Here is an 18,046-nt window from a genome sequence, read left to right as displayed (position 1 = left end):
AAAAAATAAAAAACTTGGGACTTAATGGCAGGTTATGGGGAAAATAGAAAAGAAAATAAGGTGACTGAGTTTCTAAGCCTGGGTAACGAAGATATTATCAGCAAATGGAAATCAAGAAGGGAATATAATTTTCCCGGAAAAAAAATGATTTTAATTTAAAGAATATTGCGTTTAACATGTATATTAAATCTTAAACCTTGCCAATCTTCCAAAGACCATTGCCCATCTCCATGTTTTTGTCCTACAGCATTACCACTCTCTAACATAGTATACAATTTACTTAGTTATATCTATTAATATAAACAAATATACCTCTACCTGAGAGTCCCACGGGGCGGGGATATTTCTGTGTTTCCATCGGTGTATCTTAAGTATCTTGAACAGTGCCTAGCACATAATAAATGCTCAATAAATACATGTTGGCTGAATGAATGGATAGACTGGGCATCCAGGAAACAACATGTACCACGTGGTTGAAAATAACTAACATTGAGAACTTGCTGCATGCAAGGCACTGGTTTTGGTGCTTTTAATAGATCAAATTGTTTAAACTTTAGTCTTAACAGCAACCACAAGAGATAGATAGCATCATCCTATTATAGGTCAGGAAGCTGAGGCACAAAGTGCTATACAACTTAAATCTCAGAAGTGGTAGAGCCAGGATTTGAACCTTGGTAAATTGAGTCTGGAGCCCACACACCTTAGTGCCTGTTACTATACATCATCTCATGGGATGAAGAGGCACAACTGGAGAAGGAGATGAAGGAGATTGAAAATCAGGTGTCTGAAGTGGTAGTTGAAGCTCTGGATGTAGATGCTGAGAATTTAATAGAAGACTAGTGACAGATGCTTCTCTTTCCCAGGATTGTCCCATTCTTAGGGAATATACCATTGGTGATGGTAGGCTGGTGAAGTTTTGTAGCATCTCAGGAGATCTATATTACTGCTTTTTAATTACAACAATGTAAATAAATAACAGGTTAAAGTCATTCCCTTTCCAGAGATGCTATACTTGAGAAACCCAGTTCTAACAACAAAAAGATCTCACTTTTATGAAGTTCATTGTTGGGCTCGTATATACCAGACTGGAGTATTGTAAATGTTGTAAAAAAGATGGTGCATGTGGTGCTCGCTTTGGCAGCACATATACTAAAATTGGAACGATACAGAGAAGATTAGCATGGCCCCTGCACAAGGATGACATGCAAATTCGTGAAGCGTTCCATATTTTTAATTGCTTCTAAGAGAATAAAATACCTAGGAATTCAACTTAAAGGGATGTGAAGGACCTCTTCAAGGAGAACTACAAACCACTGCTCAACTAAATAAAAGAGGACACAAACAAATGGAAGAACATTCCATGCTCATGGATAGGAAGAATCAATATCATGAAAATGGCCATACTGCCCAAGGTAATTTATAGATTCAATGCCATCCCCATCAAGCTACCAATGACTTTCTTCACAGAATTGGAAAAAACTACTTTAAAGTTCATACGGAACCAAAAAAGAGCCCACATTGCCAAGACAATCCTAAGCCAAAAGAACAAAGCTGGAGGCATCACGCTACCTGACTTCAAACTATACTACAAGGCTACAGTAACCAAAACAGCATGGTACTGGTACCAAAACAGAGATATAGATCAATGGAACAGAACAGAGCCCTCAGAAATAATACCATGTGTCTACAACCATCTGATCTTTGACAAACCTGAGAAAAACAAGAAATGAGGAAAGGATTCCCTATTTAATAAATGGTGCTGGGAAAACTGGCTAGCCATATGGAGAAAGCTGAAACTGGATCCCTTCCTTACACCTTATACAAAAATTAATTCAAGATGGATTAAAGACTTAAACGTTAGACCTAAAATCATAAAAGCCCTAGAAGAAAACCTAGGCAATACCATTCAGAACATAGGCATGAGCAAGGACTTCATGTCTAAAACACCAAAAGCAATGGCAACAAAAGCCAAAATTGAGAAATGGGATCTAATTAAACTAAAGAGCTTCTGCACAGCAAAAAAAACTACCATACAGTGAACAGCCAACCTACAGAATGGGAGAAAATTTTTGCAATCTACTCATCTGACAAAGGGCTAATATCTAGAATCTACAAAAAACTCAAACAAATTTACAAGAAAAAACAACCCCATCAAAAAGTGGGCAAAGGATATGAGCAGACACTTCTCAAAAGAAGACATTTATGCAGCCAACAGACACATGAAAAAATGCTCATCATCACTGGCCATCAGAGAAATGCAAATCAAAACCACAATGAGATACCATCTCACACCAGTTAGAATGGCAATCATTAAAAAGTCAGGAAACAACAGGTGCTGGAGAAGATGTGGAGAAATAGGAACACTTTTACACTGTTGGTGGGACTGTAAATTAGTTCAACCATTGTGGAAGACAGTGTGGCGATTCCTCAAGGATCTAGAACTAGAAATACCATTTGACCCAGCCATCGTTACTGGGTATATACCCAAAGGATTTTAAATCATGCTACTATAAAGATGCATGCACACATATGTTTATTGTGGCACTATTCACAACAGCAAAGACTTGGAACCAACCCAAATGTCCATCAATGATAGACTGGATTAAGAAAATGTGGCACATACACACCATGGAATATTGTGCAGCCATTAAAAAAGATGAGTTCATGTCCATTGTGGGGACATGGATGAAGCTGGAAACCATCATTCTCAGCAAACTATTACAAGGACAGAAAACCAAATGCCGCATGTTCTCACTCATAGGTGGGAACTGAACAATGAGAACACTTGGACACAGGAAGGGGAACATCACACACCAAGGCCTGTCGTGGGGTGGGGGGAGGGCGTAGGGAAAGCATTAGGAGATATACCTAATGTAAATGACGAGTTAATGGGTGCAGCACACCAACATGGCACATGTATACATATGTAACAAACCTGCACGTTGTGCACATGTACCCTAGAACTTTAAGTATAATTAAAAAAAAAAAGATGGTGCATGTGACAGCCCTAAATAGCAGTCTCAGGAAATCTGTTAACAAGTGACATTGTCCATTAGAATAGGGCAGAATTTTTTTTTTTTTTTTAACAGTCCAGAGGTCTTTTATTTTAACACCTAGTGTGCCATGAATTCATAGGGAATAGGCTCCAGCAGCTCAGACTCCTTCCCATTGGTTCTCACAAAGTGTGCTGCTGCGGGTGGAGCACGCTGGCGCTTCAGTTGCACCCAGGTACCTTTCTCTTTGGCTTCTTTTTCTGATAATTTTCCTTCACATGTTTCAAGAAGCTGTCTCAGCTCTTAGAGTACTTAATGTGCTCCTAGTTCTCTTGGCAAGGATCTTGCCCTTAACTTGTTTGTTGACAACACTGCCAGCAGCCTGCTGGATAACATTACAGACTCTTCCGGTTTTGCCATGGTAACACCTGAAGAGTAACCATTCCCTTGATGTCTACAATATCACCTTTCTTGTAGATTTCGCATATACGTGGCCAAAGGCACAACTCCATGTTTTCAAAAAGGCCTGGAGAACATATATCAGGTGCCTCTCTTCTTTCCCTTTGTGTTTGTCATTTTGGCGAATTATTGGAAGATGGCGGTTCTGGCCAAAAGGCCAGAATATTGAGGTATCTTATGGCTCCCCAGAAGTAGAGTGAACATGCATGCATGTTACATCAGAAGCAGTCCACACTATGACCTCCGATTACCTAAAGCAGTAAGTCGCCAGATGTACACTTGGAGAGTTATATGAAAAGCCTTTAAAGAGATCGTTCAGATAATTTTACTTTCACATATGTGGGAAAACTATTTCACCTGTTTTTTTAGAGGTGAATCGACCTACTCTCCTACCAGCAAATCGCCTTTTTATTGTAACAGTAATACCTTTATTTTGCATGTACTTTGAGAATTAAAATATCCATGACTACTTAAGTGGAAAACCAGCATTATTTCCCCATAGCTATAAAAATAATTAAAATTAAATACGGAATTATATCTTTGCTAGGTATTGTCTTTTAAAACTATGATTCTAACACCTACCTTTCCTTCTATAGAAAAGCAGATGAGCACCGGCACGGTGGTTCATGCCTGTAATCTCATCAATTTGGGAGGCCGAGGCTGGTGGATCACCTGAGGTCAGGAGTGCGAGACCAGCCTGACCAACATGGTGAAACCCCATCTACTAAAAATACAAAAATTAGCCAGGCATCATGTTGCGCAGCTGTAATCCTAGCTACTCGGGAGGCTGAGGCAGGAGAATCACTTGAACCTGGGAAGCGGAGGTTGCAGTGATCTGAGATCATGCCACTGCACTCCACTCCAGCCTGGGTGACAGAGTGAGACTCTGTCTAAAAAAAAAAAAAAAAAAAAAAAAAAAAAAAGTAAAGCAGATGAGCAAGTGTCAGAACACAACAGAACTGCATTTCCTCTAGATATCGCCAGAAGGATTAGAAGAGTATTGAAATCAACTTCTTCACTGTGATATTTAATGCATTTTAAATGCAATGTCCCTGTGTACCACCTCATTTCGTACCCATCCCATACTTTGGAAAACCATTATCTTAGATAATCCCCAAGATTCCTGTTGGCTCTCGTATAATTTAGTAGGCAGCTCAGGCTTTGGTGTCAGACAGGAGGCTTGGACTTGTTGTGCCCTCTCCAATCTGACAATAACAACACAACAGCTCACAGCATTGTGAAGATTAAATGGAGATGATGGATATAAAATCCATAGCATCCCACTTGGCACATAGTAGGAGCTTCATAAATGTTCAACTCCACTTTCTTTTGTATAAGTTAGACCTACCTAGTAACTTCATTTCAGGAGTGGCTCAGTGGTTGTGAAGTGACCTATTTAAGATGTACTCTTTTTTCTCATCAATAGAATTAGACTGAATGTTTTTATAAGTTGTCATTTTAATGTACTCATTTTTGGAAACATATAATATATTTAAATATAAGCATATACTGTGCTTATATAGGAAGGAAGATAAAGACACCATACTAATAAAAATGAAAGATTAGCATGTAGCTAAATTTTAGTGTCAAGACTTGCATAGCTAATTAGAGAAAGGAGCCCATGGGGATGAGAATGTGTTGGGAGAAGAAGTAAAGATTATGAATAAATTTTAAATCTCTATTTTCAACATAAAAAGAGCTCGTTGTTCTCAGTTGTTTCTGATAAACCCAAATGGGAATATCCATGATCTTTGTTCCTGCTGAACACCGAGAACCATCATGTAAAATAGGAGCAAACAGCTGGCTAAATGAAAGCTTCCTTGGAAGTCTACTGATGGAAAACTGCAGGGAGCTAGGGGCAGTCAGAGAAAAAGCTCTGTAAGATTTCATTTAAGCCCTGGATAAACACCATTCCTGCTTTCATCAGCTTTACCTAATAGAAATGGATTTTATCAATCAAGGCCAAGTTCAGAGACAATGAGAGAGAGGGAGGGAGGGAGGCGTTTTGCATGGAACAAAGACAAAAGTGTTTTAATTTCACAAAAATACCACCCGCGTTAAAATGCAAGACCCTGGGAGCCCTAGGGTTTTAGGAAAAACTGGTATTAACCTGACCTTTCAAGGTAGCAGACATTAGCATGACTTAGATACAAATAATTGTGATGAATTATGATGATCCCTGCATTGTCACTTTCATCAGTTTTGGAAAGGTTTCAGAATCTATGTTAAGATTTAGCAGTAAATGTGGTTAACTAGGGAGCCCCTAGGGGAACTAACGTGGGAGAGAGAAGAAGCTTTTTTTTTTTTTTTTTTTTGAAAGGAGTCTTGCTCTGTCGCCCAGGCTGGAGTGCAATGGCACAATCTTGGCTCACTGCAACCTCCGCCTCCTGGGTTCAAGTTATTCTCCTGCCTCAGCCTCCCAAGTAGCTGCGATTACAGGTGTGAGCCACCACACCTGGCTAATTTTTGTATTTTTAGCAGAGACAGAGTTTTAGCATGTTGGCCAGTCTGGTCTTGAACTCCTGACCTCAGGTGATCTGCCTGCCTTGGCATCCCAAGTGCTGGGATTACAGGCGTGAGCCACCGTGCACAACCGGAAGATGCTTTCTCACTTGGGATTTCTCAGGTCTTCTCCCACTTTCAGCACTATGTGCCAAGCTTTGTTTCTCATAAATGCAGATCAGACATACTAAGACGTTACTTCCCCTCCTGGTTAGCCCCCATCACTCTAGAGAGATGCAAGTCCCAGAGGTACCATTTAACTTGAAGGAACGCAGCCCACTAGACAGCACAGGGTGGTAGGGGAGGGAGTGAGAGCAGTGGTAGGGGGGTGGGAGTGCAGGGTGGGGGATGAGGTCCTTTGAATTGTTTGCTGGTCCCATCACTCCTCTAAGTCACCTAACAAGACACCAGATCTTAGCATTGACTAAAGCCCATCTCATGATCCCTGAATAATAGGAACTATAGAGGAAGCACTCCTCTCTTTGGTTTTGCTTGCAGCTTGTCTTCAGCTTCCCATTTCAAAGGTTATTCACTTCCCCTCCTGGTTAGCCTCCATCACTCAGCTGTCAGGCAGCCTGTGCATTTTTCACAATCTAGCCCAGTAGGTAGATTCTAGACAAATAATGAATTCAGTCTGCACTATGCTGGAAACAAGGTAGGAAAAGGGTGCTATTACCATAGTTCTTCCAGAAAACCCAACTAGAATTAGCTTTTCATATACTATTCTAATGCATCTAATTCAACACAGCAGTCATGTGATCAAGTCTCACCCTCAAAGCAGGTATAAACTTTATAACTATTTTCTCTCAGAAAAATTACAGGCTGAATGTGGTGGCTCACGCCTGTAATCCCAACACTTGGGAGGCCAAGATGGGACGATTGCTTGAAGCCAGTTCAAACGAGCCTGCACAACAAAGTAAGAATCCATCTCTACAAAAAGTACAAAAAATTAGCTGGGCACAGTGGTGTGTGTCTGTAGTCCCAGCTACTTGACAGACTGAAGCATAAGGATTGCTTGAGCCTAGGAATTGGAGGGTGCAGTGAGCTATGATCATGCCACTGCACTCCAGCCTGGGCAACAGAGCAAGAACCTGTCTCCAAAACATAACAAATTGCTATTTTATTTCCATAAAATATTTGAAGCATAAACATAGTCTATAATAAAACAAATAATTGTGTACCTTCTTCACAAATAAAAAATTGTAACGACTTTCCTTATTCACGGTCTAATTTAAGATCATCCCATAAATCAATATTCTAATCATCTTGAAATCACACTTCTTATTCACCATATCTCCCAGATTCTCACACCTCTCTTCATCCATATAAAGATGAACATTGACACCAACTTTTGCAAAATCAAGTCCTTATCCCTGGAGCCAGCTCACCCTCAAGGGAATTACAGCACCTATCACTATGCACAACATCCTTAAAAAAGATATATTGAGTATTCACTACAACAAAGTACAACATGTCGTAATAATAAATATTTATCAAATGGATGGCTAAAAAATCATATATTGGTAGCAATAATGCTCACATGAACATTTCCTGCTGCAATTACTAGTATCCTTTTTCTCAGTGTGATCTGGGAAAGCATATTGTTGACTGTTATTATTTTAGGTTAATGCTGTGCCTATGTCTTTATAATTCCCTAGCTGTCTATCACATGGATTGCCATAAAACTTTGGAGGTGTGCCCTCTACAAGTTTATGTGATAGAAGCAAGACAAATCTACTCTCCTCTATTTCTCCCGTGAAGCATACTATAAGCTTCAAGAGGACAGTCATGGTGTCTAGCCTGGTGCCTGGCACATAGTAGATGCTCAGTTAAAAAATTTGTGAAAGGTCTAGTTAAATGCTTCTCATTTCCCCCTTTTTATTAATATCAGGGAAGTCTGCAGAGTCACATTCCATATGTTCAGGGAAAAATGGAAAAGAACTAACAATTTGACACCTGCTACATGCCAGACACGGGGCTGAATGCCATACAGACGTTACACACATTACCTCATATAGTTTTCATAGCAACCTTATAAAGTAGGTATTAATATTCTAGTTTTACAGATGAAGAAATTGAGGTCCAAAGAGATCTGTCGTGAAATAAATATGCGCACATAAAATTCTTCCAGGTGGGTGCAGTAGCTCACACCTGTAATCCTAGCACTTTGGGAGGCTGAGGCAGATGGATCATTTGAGGTCAAAAGTTCGAGATCAGCCTGGCCAACGTGGTGAAACTCCGTCTATACTAAAAATACAAAAAAATTAGCGGGGTGTGGTGGTGCATGCCTGTAGGCTGAGGTAGAAGAATCGCTTGAACCCGGGAGACAGAGGTTGCAGTGAGCCGAGAGCACGCCACTAGACTCCAAACTGGGCAACAGAGTGAGACTCCTTCTCAAAAAAAAAAAAAAAAAAAAATCTTCTTCCTCTTGGAACATCTGTTCTTTTCCTATTACTTGACCAAATCAAACTCAGCCTTCAAGAACCAAATTAAAACTGTCAAGAGAAAGTTCTCCATGGAGCGCTTGTATTTCTAGCCATCTTCTGAGAAGATGTTGATAGCTTTTGTCCTGGGCTGTCTTTTCAAGGATGTTTGTGTAGCAAACAACCTTGAAACACAGAGATAGTGTCTTTCACCAGGGCATAGGGCAGATTTGTTTTCTGACCAGGATAATGAGTATAATGGGTCCCTCCAGGAAAAAGATTGGACAGGTTTGCTAAAAGCTCCCTTTAGAAAATTGGGGTTTCCTTGGCTTGGGGTTCCTCTGCTGTGATACAAACTTACAGCATGTGCAACATCTTGGAGGCTGCTTTTTATCACCCCTATGGGACTTGGAGGACAAGGAGAAAAAATGCAAACATGAAGCTCACGGTGCTTGCTGTGCTGTGAGTAATAAAGTCTTTTGTTTCTGACCCAGGAATCTCTCCTTCTTTGCCAGCATCTATGAAAATGTGGCAATCTAACCTTTCAGCTTACAACTTGGGTAAAATCTCAGACTTTTCCACACTTTTCAGATCTTTGTTCTTGACAAAGATCTTCCTCCTTTGGGAAGCCATTTCTAACTACACCAGTTTATGGTGGTATGTCTAATACATTGGCAGGAAACACAAAGTGCTGAATAATGTAAGTGTTGGTGAACATTTTTATTGCTTCATACTTGATTATGCTCTTCCAGAGGATAGAGCATAAGTGTTTCGCATTTTTCCTGGAAATAGAAGTTGACTCTCATTTCATTAATTTAATAAAAATATATTTAATGTCTATTAACTATAGAACATTCTGGTCAGAATATTTAAGTAATTATTTCCCTAAATGATGCCTAAGCTCCTTTAAGACAATACACTATCTAATACTTCTTTTTTATCCTTTGCAATTCTTTGTATCTTTCATGATTCTTTATTCAACAAATATTTACTGAGCCTCTGCTATATGCAGACGGTATATTAGTTGCTGAAAATACAAATGGATAAGATAGTCTTCTTATCCTCAAGGAGTTCATGGAGACAATACATGCAGTACAGGAATAAGCACCATGATAGAAGAAAGTACAGATCATTCCAGGAACACAGAGAGAAAGGCACCCAACAGAGCCTTCATATATGAGGATGGCAGCTAGCTTTTCCACTTCTTGGAATTGTCAACAGCATATATTACCTAGTATATACTGGAGGAAAAAGCATTGATAAAATGAATCAATAATCCGGGCTAGGAAGTTAGTCAAATCCCAGCTCTGAAATCTATGTATACACCCCAGAATAGCCTATGTAAGACCTGGCTGGCCTATATTAGAAATGGCTTTTAGTAGGCTCCAGTTCTACGTATTTAAAATGATATATGCAGCAAGTGTGTTCACATATTCATGGCCTGGAATAGTACCACAGACTAGACAGATGAACAGCACATGTTCCCTGTCCTCAAGATGTTCACAATCAAGTGAGACAGACTCACCGAATTACAACATAGAACTTGGCAGGATGGTGTAATCATTGAACAGGAACTGGAGTTATAGTTAGCAAGCCATGGGAGTTAATTCCACCAGGAACCAAGGGAGTTTTTTGCAAGGGAATTGCCTTTGAGCTGGTATTTAAATGGTTAAAAAAATACTTCCACAGGCAAAAAACAGAGAGTAAGGCAGCCCTTGAAAAAGCTTGGGCAAATGGATAGTCTTTAAAAATAAACAACTCACCTCCCCCCAGCTAATTAATTAAAAGAGAGTTCCCTCTACCTTTTTCTGTATTTAGATTCTTTGGCAACATGAGGAGTGCTCAAGGTGATCCACAGCTGGTCTACCTGCAGACCAAATCAGAAATAGGGAGAGAATGCAACATTTGGTTTTCTTTTCTTGAGATTTCCAATAAGCCTTTCCTAAATAGTTTAAGAGACAATAGAATTAAAAAGTGTAAATTATGAATCCTCATAGATTTCATTTTTCCACTAGATGGCAGAAAAAGCACTTGTAATGGAAATTACATTGTCATCTATTAATCAATTCTGCAGACTTTTTTTAATAAAGGGAGGTATATTTCATTTCAGTTTGAACAGTAGAATATGATTATAGTACAACCGATTATTCCATAACTAATTTAATCATATTAAGCTTAAAATTAAAAAGAAAACTTTAAATTAGTTTGTGTTTATATAAGTACATCTATGTCCAAACATCTCAATTAAGATATAAATGTTGGAGTTTCATTGGCTTTAGAATACTACTATACTCTCTTTTAATGCAGACCTTTACATAAAAGGTAGTATTCAATATACTTAAAATTAATACAGAATAATTTTTTATGTTACACATGGATTTAATTGGAGGTACAAATGAAGTATACTTAATCATGACATAGTGCAGGCAGGGATAATAATATAAGTTTAAAAAGTGATAAAATCACGGCTGTAAACTCAAAATGTTCTCTTAAAAAAAAAAGATAAAAACTGTGAGGACTATGTAAATATAGCACAAAAGTTAAATACAGTATATAGCTTTTCTTAGCATGCCAGTAATTCTAATGTGTTTTTTTTCCATTGTATTTGTGTGCCATTTTCATTTATTAACAGTCATTCTTCAGAGACATTTGTGATTACACTACTTTACTAGGCTCTTGAGTAGAGCTGCATAAGACAGTCTTACTCTTACTCTAGTTCATTACAATCAAAGAGAAAATTATTTTATGCACCTACAAGGAGCAAAATGGTGATAAGTGAGTTACACAAAGGAAAATGTGTTAGGAAACAGTAACATAATTTAATAATGTAATATCAAATTGTAAAATAAAAACCAGTTCAAAGAAACTAAGTCTTTTGTCTTTATTTCAGCTATTGCTTTTGCTACTGTTTATCTTAGAACTGACTTTCAAAAAAATAGAGTGAACCATCAGCAAAAAAGGAGGAAAAGTAGAGAATGGAAAATGGAAGTGATGAAATGGAGTAAAGTCCCATCATTCATTCAGTCCACAAACATTTGTTGAATGTTCGCTCCAGGTCAGGAATGGTGGTGGGAACAGAGACATGGCTTCTTCTCTTACAATGAAAGTACAACAGAGTCGGGGAGGGGTGAGCAAACAGAAAGCAGTGAAAGAATTGATGAAATTTCATGACAGTTATCATGGTGGTGGTGTTACCTGAGCTCACTTCTCTCCCACCTTTGCCTAACTGCCTCCTCACCAACAAAACAAAAAAGTAAAACTCTGGAGTGTGCTGGGAATGCCCACAATCCTCAGGGATCTAGGGAGGGTCTTGTGTTCTGAGAAGGGTGGATGTAAAGCACATCCGTAGTGACTTCCAAGTGTTGCTATCTTCGAGAGTAAGTTATACACAGTCCTGGGGTCTCTGGCTTAGAAAACTCTGTGCTGTGGATGGCAAAGATGCTTGATCTTATTTTAAGTCAAGGTGAGTCAATAACTTTCTGGGAATAAGCTGCTCACATTTAAGCTGTGCAGTAAATTCGTTTCCAGGACAACATAATTTCTGAGTAAATTATCTTCCTTGGCATATTGAGTGGAAGGCTATTTTTCATGCCTGTTTCTTTGTAAAGGCAACTGTGGGTTAAAAACAAATATAAATGTTAGAATGAAAGAGAATCTGATCTGGGGTATTTTGTATGAAGAAACTTTACATTGGATTTGCAGAAGCATTATTTCCTTGTAGAACCAAATTTTAGAAAGTCCTACTGGTCTTACTTCCGGCACCTCAGGTCCTACTGGATGCTAAATATGGGATCCCGGTCAGTCTGTGCTCCAGTTTCTTAAACGACATATCATCAAGGATTAGACTTTCAGCTTTTCACTGTAAAGAATAGAGGTTGCAGCAGCTCACTATTCAACTAAAACAAACTGAAAAGAACTCTGGTGCAAAGTCTCAAGGCCGATGCCCTCACCCCAGTGTTTTAGGTCTTCAGCTTCCTTTTGCTCTCCAAATAAAGAAATAAAAATCTGGGCTTTTTGCATAAATTCTTTCCTGTGTTCTGCCCATCTCAATGGTGTCACTGCAAGTGTCTTTCTATATCTATAATCTGAGCCATAGAGTAACTTCTTTAGCACTGTACGAATGGCTCTCTAGTGCTGACCCAGCTCTGAGGAGACTCTGCCCCCAGCACACCGAGTGGTTTTTGTCTTTCTGCTGAAACCTGGAAAGAATGTGTAGCAGGGCTCCTCCGAGCACAGGACCCTGTGGATCTACACTCAGCACATCTTTAATGGGCTCAGAGCAGTGACAGCTGTGACGAATACCATGGCAATTTCCCAGATAAGATTGTATCCGAGTAGGGGCTACATTTCCTTCAGAGCTGCAGAGGCCATTATTATTCTTTGGAGAGGAATTCTGAGGAGGAAATAGCTGATTTAAATGCCTGCTGTCAGTTGCCAAAGAAATTGTTACAAAATATGGCTATAATGATGTGGAAAACTGCCCATTGCTTTGGAACCCACTTTTTTTGTGTGTTCCCCTCCATTCATCATCTGAGATTTCCCTCTTAGCCAACCAGGTGCATGAAAACTGGTGCGCTCGACAAGCCTTCTAACTTGGAGTCTCAGTTTGGGGTTCTGTTTTTTTTTTTTTTTTTTTTTTTTTTAATGGTTAGCCAGTCATTTCTCGTGACCTCTTAAACACTTGTGTGGTCTTCTGAGAAACTGTGTTTAGCTCAGAAATACTAACCCAGCTTGCCTAGGTTAAATTTCACTTATTTCAACAAGTACTTGTTGAGTGCCCATTATTTTTGCACACATGAGAGGGCAGCATAAGGTAGTGGTTTGGAGCCAGGTTTCTGGAGTCAAACTGCCTAGATAATAGCCCTAGCTCCACCAGGATGACTAGTTGTGTGATTTTGTTGTGTGATGTTAATATGAATCAAAATAATAATGGCTCACAGTAGGTGTTCATTAATACATTCACTACATCTGTAAATAAGAACATTATTATCATAAAGAAATTTAGGCCAGACGCAGTGGCTTACGCCTGTAATCTTAGCATTTTGGGAGGCTGAGGCAAGCGGATCACTTGAGGCCAGGAATTCGACACCAGCCTGGCCAACATGGTGAAACCCTGTTTTTACTAAAAATACAAAAATTAGCCAACTGTGGTGGCACATGCCTGTAACCCTAGCTACTTGGGAGGCTGAGGCATGAGAATTGCTTGAACCCAGGAGGTGGAGGTTGCAGTGAGCTGAGATAACCCCACTGCACTCCAGCCTGGGCGACAGAGGAAGACACTGTTTCCAAAAAAAAAAAAAAAAAGAAAAGAAAAAGAAAAGGAAAAAAAAGAAAGGTATCATCTAAGGTCTAAGACAGGACACGTACAAGAATAATATAAAACAAGATAACATTCCCCAGGGTGGCCTACAAAAACCTTGAACCAACAAACAAAAAGCTTGAAGCAAAAAAAGAAAAAGTAAAGGTTGACAGATTTGACAATATAACAGTTTCAAACTTCTGGACAGACACAAAAGTGTCATAAAAATCTACAGAAAGCAAAACAGAATTTAAAAAAACTTGTCATACCTATGGCTGACAAATGGTTAATGTCCTGCTTGTACGACAATTAGGAAGAGGATATATACTTGGGAGAAGTTGGAGGGAAACTTTAGAGTCCCAGAGGGAGGAGGTTGTTTACAAGCTTAGGTGTTTGAATTTAATTTGATGAAAAAGAGTCATCAAAGTTTTCTAGAATCAGTACTGTTTCTTTTCTTTTTTTTTTTTTTTTTAACTTTTTCAAGTTGGCTTTTTTTATTCAGCATAATTTCCGGGAAATTCATCCAAATTGCTTTTTTTAAAATTTTTTTTATTTTTTTAATTTAATTTAATTTTATTTATTATTATTATTTTTTTTTTCTTTTTATTATTATTATTATTATTATTATTATTATACTTTAGGCTCTATGGTACATGTGCGCAACATGCAGGTAAGTTACATATGTATACATGTGCCATGCTGGTGCGCTGCACCCACCAACTCGTCATCTAGCATTAGGTATATCTCCCAATGCTCTCCCTCCCCCCTCCCCCCACCCCACAACAGTCCCCGAAGTGTGATGTTCCCCTTCCTGTGACCATGTGTTCTCATTGTTCAATTCCCACCTATGAGTGAGAATATGCGGTGTTTGGTTTTTTGTCCTTGCGATAGTTTACTGAGAATGATGATTTCCAATTTCATCCATGTCCCTACAAAGGACATGAACCCATCCTTTTTTATGGCTGCATAGTATTCCATGGTGTATATGTGCCACATTTTCTTAATCCAGTCTATCATTGTTGGACATTTGGGTTGGTTCCAAGTCTTTGCTATTGTGAATAATGCCGCAATAAACATACGTGTGCATGTGTCTTTATAGCAGCATGATTTATAGTCCTTTGGGTATATACCCAGTAATGGGATGGCTGGGTCAAATGGAATTTCTAGTTCTAGATCCCTGAGGAATCGCCACACTGACTTCCACAAGGGTTGAACTAGTTTACAGTCCCACCAACAGTGTAAAAGTGTTCCTATTTCTCCACATCCTCTCTAGCACCTGTTGTTTCCTGACTTTTTAATGATTGCCATTCTAACTGGTGTGAGATGGTATGTCATTGTGGTTTTGATTTGCATTTCTCTGATGGCCAGTGATGGTGAGCATTTTTTCCTGTGTTTTTTGGCTGCATAAATGTCTTCTTTTGAGAAGTGTCTGTTCATGTCCTTCGCCCACTTTTTGATGGGGTTGTTTGTTTTTTTCTTGTAAATTTGTTTGAGTTCATTGTAGATTCTGGATATTAGCCCTTTGTCAGATGAGTAGGTTGCAAAAATTTTCTCCCATTTTGTAGGTTGCCTGTTCACTCTGATGGTAGTTTCTTTTGCTGTGCAGAAGCTCTTGAGTTTAATTAGATCCCATTTCTCAATTTTGGCTTTTGTTGCCATTGCTTTTGGTGTTTTAGACATGAAGTCCTTGCCCATGCCTATGTCCTGAATGGTAATGCCTAGGTTTTCTTCTAGGATTTTTATGGTTTTAGGTCTAACATTTAAGTCTTTAATCCATCTTGAATTGATTTTTGTATAAGGTGTAAGGAAGGGATCCAGTTTCAGCTTTCTCCATAAGGCTAGCCAGTTTTCCCAGCACCATTTATTAAATAGGGAATCCTTTCCCCATTTCTTGTTTTTCTCAGGTTTGTCAAAGATCAGATAGTTGTAGATATGTGGTGTTATTTCTGACGGCTCTGTTCTGTTCCATTGATCTATATCTCTGTTTTGGTACCAGTACCATGCTGTTTTGGTTACTGTAGCCTTGTAGTATAGTTTGAAGTCAGGTAGCGTGATGCCTCCAGCTTTGTTCTTTTGGCTTAGGATTGACTTGGCGATGTGGGCTCTTTTTTGGTTCCATATGAACTTTAAAGTAGTTTTTTCCAATTCTGTGAAGAAAGTCATTGGTAGCTTGATGGGGATGGCATTGAATCTGTAAATTACCTTGGGCAGTATGGCCATTTTCATGATATTGATTCTTCCTACCCATGAGCATGGAATGTGCTTCCATTTGTTTGTATCCTCTTTTATTTCGTTGAGCAGTGGTTTGTAGTTCTCCTTGAAGAGGTCCTTCACATCCCTTGTAAGTTGGATTCCTAGGTATTTTATTCTCTTTGAAGCAATTGTGAATGGGAGTTCACTCATGATTTGGCTCTCTGTTTGTCTGTTATTCGTGTATAAGAATGCTTGTGATTTTTGTACATTGATTTTGTATCCTGAGACTTTGCTGAAGTTGCTTATCAGCTTAAGGAAATTTTGGGCTGAGACAATGGGGTTTTCTAGATATACAATCATGTCGTCTGCAAACAGGGACAATTTCACTTCCTCTTTTCCTAATTGAATAGCCTTTATTTCCTTCTCCTGCCTTATTGCCCTGGGCAGAACTTCCAACACTATGTTGAATAGGAGTGGTGAGAGAGGGCATCCCTGTCTTGTGCCAGTTTTCACAGGGAATGCTTCCAGTTTTTGCCCATTCAGTATGATATTGGCTGTGGGTTTGTCATAGATAGCTCTTATTATTTTGAGATACGGCCCATCAATACCTAATTTCTTGAGAGTTTTTAGCATGAAGCGTTGTTGAATTTTGTCAAAGGCCTTTTCTGCATCGATTGAGATAATCATATGGTTTTTGTCTTTGGTTCTGTTTATATGCTGGATTACATTTATTGATTTGCGTATATTGAACCAGCCTTGCATCCCAGGGATGAAGCCCACTTCATCATGGTGGATAAGCTTTTTGATGTGCTGCTGGATTCTGTTTGCCAGTATTTTATTGAGGATTTTTGCATCAATATTCATCAAGGATATTGGTCTAAAATTCTCTTTTTTGGTTGTGTCTCTGCCCAGCTTTGGTATCAAGATGATGCTGGCCTCATAAAATGAGTTAGGGAGGATTCCCTCTTTTTCTATTGATTGGAATAGTTTCAGAAGGAATGGTACCAGTTCCTCCTTGTAACTCTGGTAGAATTCGGCTGTGAATCCATCTGCTCCTGGACTTTTTTTGGTTGGTAAGCTATTGATTATTGCCACAATTTCAGCTCCTGTTATTGGTCTATTCAGAGATCCAACTTCTTCCTGGTTTAGTCTTGGGAGAGTGTATGTGTCGAGGAATTTATCCATTTCTTCTAGATTTTCTAGTTTATTTGCGTAGAGGTGTTTGTAGTATTCTCTGATGGTAGTTTGTATTTCTGTGGGATCGGTGGTGATATCCCCTTTATCATTTTTTATTGCATCTATTTGATTCTTCTCTCTTTTTTTCTTTATTAATCTTGCTAGCGGTCTATCAATTTTGTTGATCCTTTCAAAAAACCAGCTCCTGGATTCATTAATTTTTTGAAGTGTTTTTTGTGTCTCTATTTCCTTCAGTTCTGCTCTGATTTTAGTTATTTCTTGCCTTCTGCTAGCTTTTGAATGTGTTTGCTCTTGCTTTTCTAGTTCTTTTAATTGTGATGTTAGGGTGTCAATTTTGGATCTTTCCTGCTTTCTCTTATGGGCATTTAGTGCTATAAATTTCCCTCTACACACTGCTTTGAATGCATCCCAGAGATTCTGGTATGTTGTGTCTTGGTTCTCGTTGGTTTCAAAGAACATCTTTATTTCTGCCTTCATTTCGTTATGTACCCAGTAGTCATTCAGGAGCAGGTTGTTCAGTTTCCATGTAGTTGAGCAGTTTTGAGTGAGATTCTTAATCTTGAGTTCTAGCTTGATTGCACTGTGATCTAAGAGATAGTTTGTTATAATTTCTGTTCTTTTACATTTACTGAGGAGAGCTTTACTTCCAAGTATGTGGTCAATTTTGGAATAGGTGTGGTGTGGTGCTGAAAAAAATGTATATTCTGTTGATTTGGGGTGGAGAGTTCTGTAGATGTCTATTAGGTCCACTTGGTGCAGAGCTGAGTTCAATTTCTGGGTATCCTTGTTGACTTTCTGTCTCGTTGATCTGTCTAATGTTGACAGTGGGGTGTTAAAGTCTCCCAATATTAATGTGTGGGAGTCTAAGTCTCTTTGTAGGTCACTCAGGACTTGCTTTATGAATCTGGGTGCTCCTGTATTGGGTGCATATATATTTAGGATAGTTAGCTCTTCTTGTTGAATTAATCCCTTTACCATTA

The 18,046-nt window shown here is 38.9% G+C and overlaps 1 non-coding gene across 1 annotated transcript; it reads left to right on the top strand.

The window, feature by feature from the left end:
* The first annotated feature begins 1,125 nt into the window (after positions 1-1,125).
* Positions 1,126-1,232, top strand: LOC112128688 (U6 spliceosomal RNA). The gene has a single exon (XR_002911165.1). It is a non-coding gene; the product is annotated as a U6 spliceosomal RNA (small nuclear RNA).
* Positions 1,233-18,046: the final 16,814 nt, after the last annotated feature.

This window comes from Pongo abelii, chromosome 14, assembly GCF_028885655.2.
Source record: "Pongo abelii isolate AG06213 chromosome 14, NHGRI_mPonAbe1-v2.0_pri, whole genome shotgun sequence".
Lineage (NCBI taxonomy): Eukaryota > Metazoa > Chordata > Mammalia > Primates > Hominidae > Pongo > Pongo abelii.
Note: the sequence above shows the minus strand (reverse complement) of the source record. Positions and strands in the feature narration are given on the sequence as shown.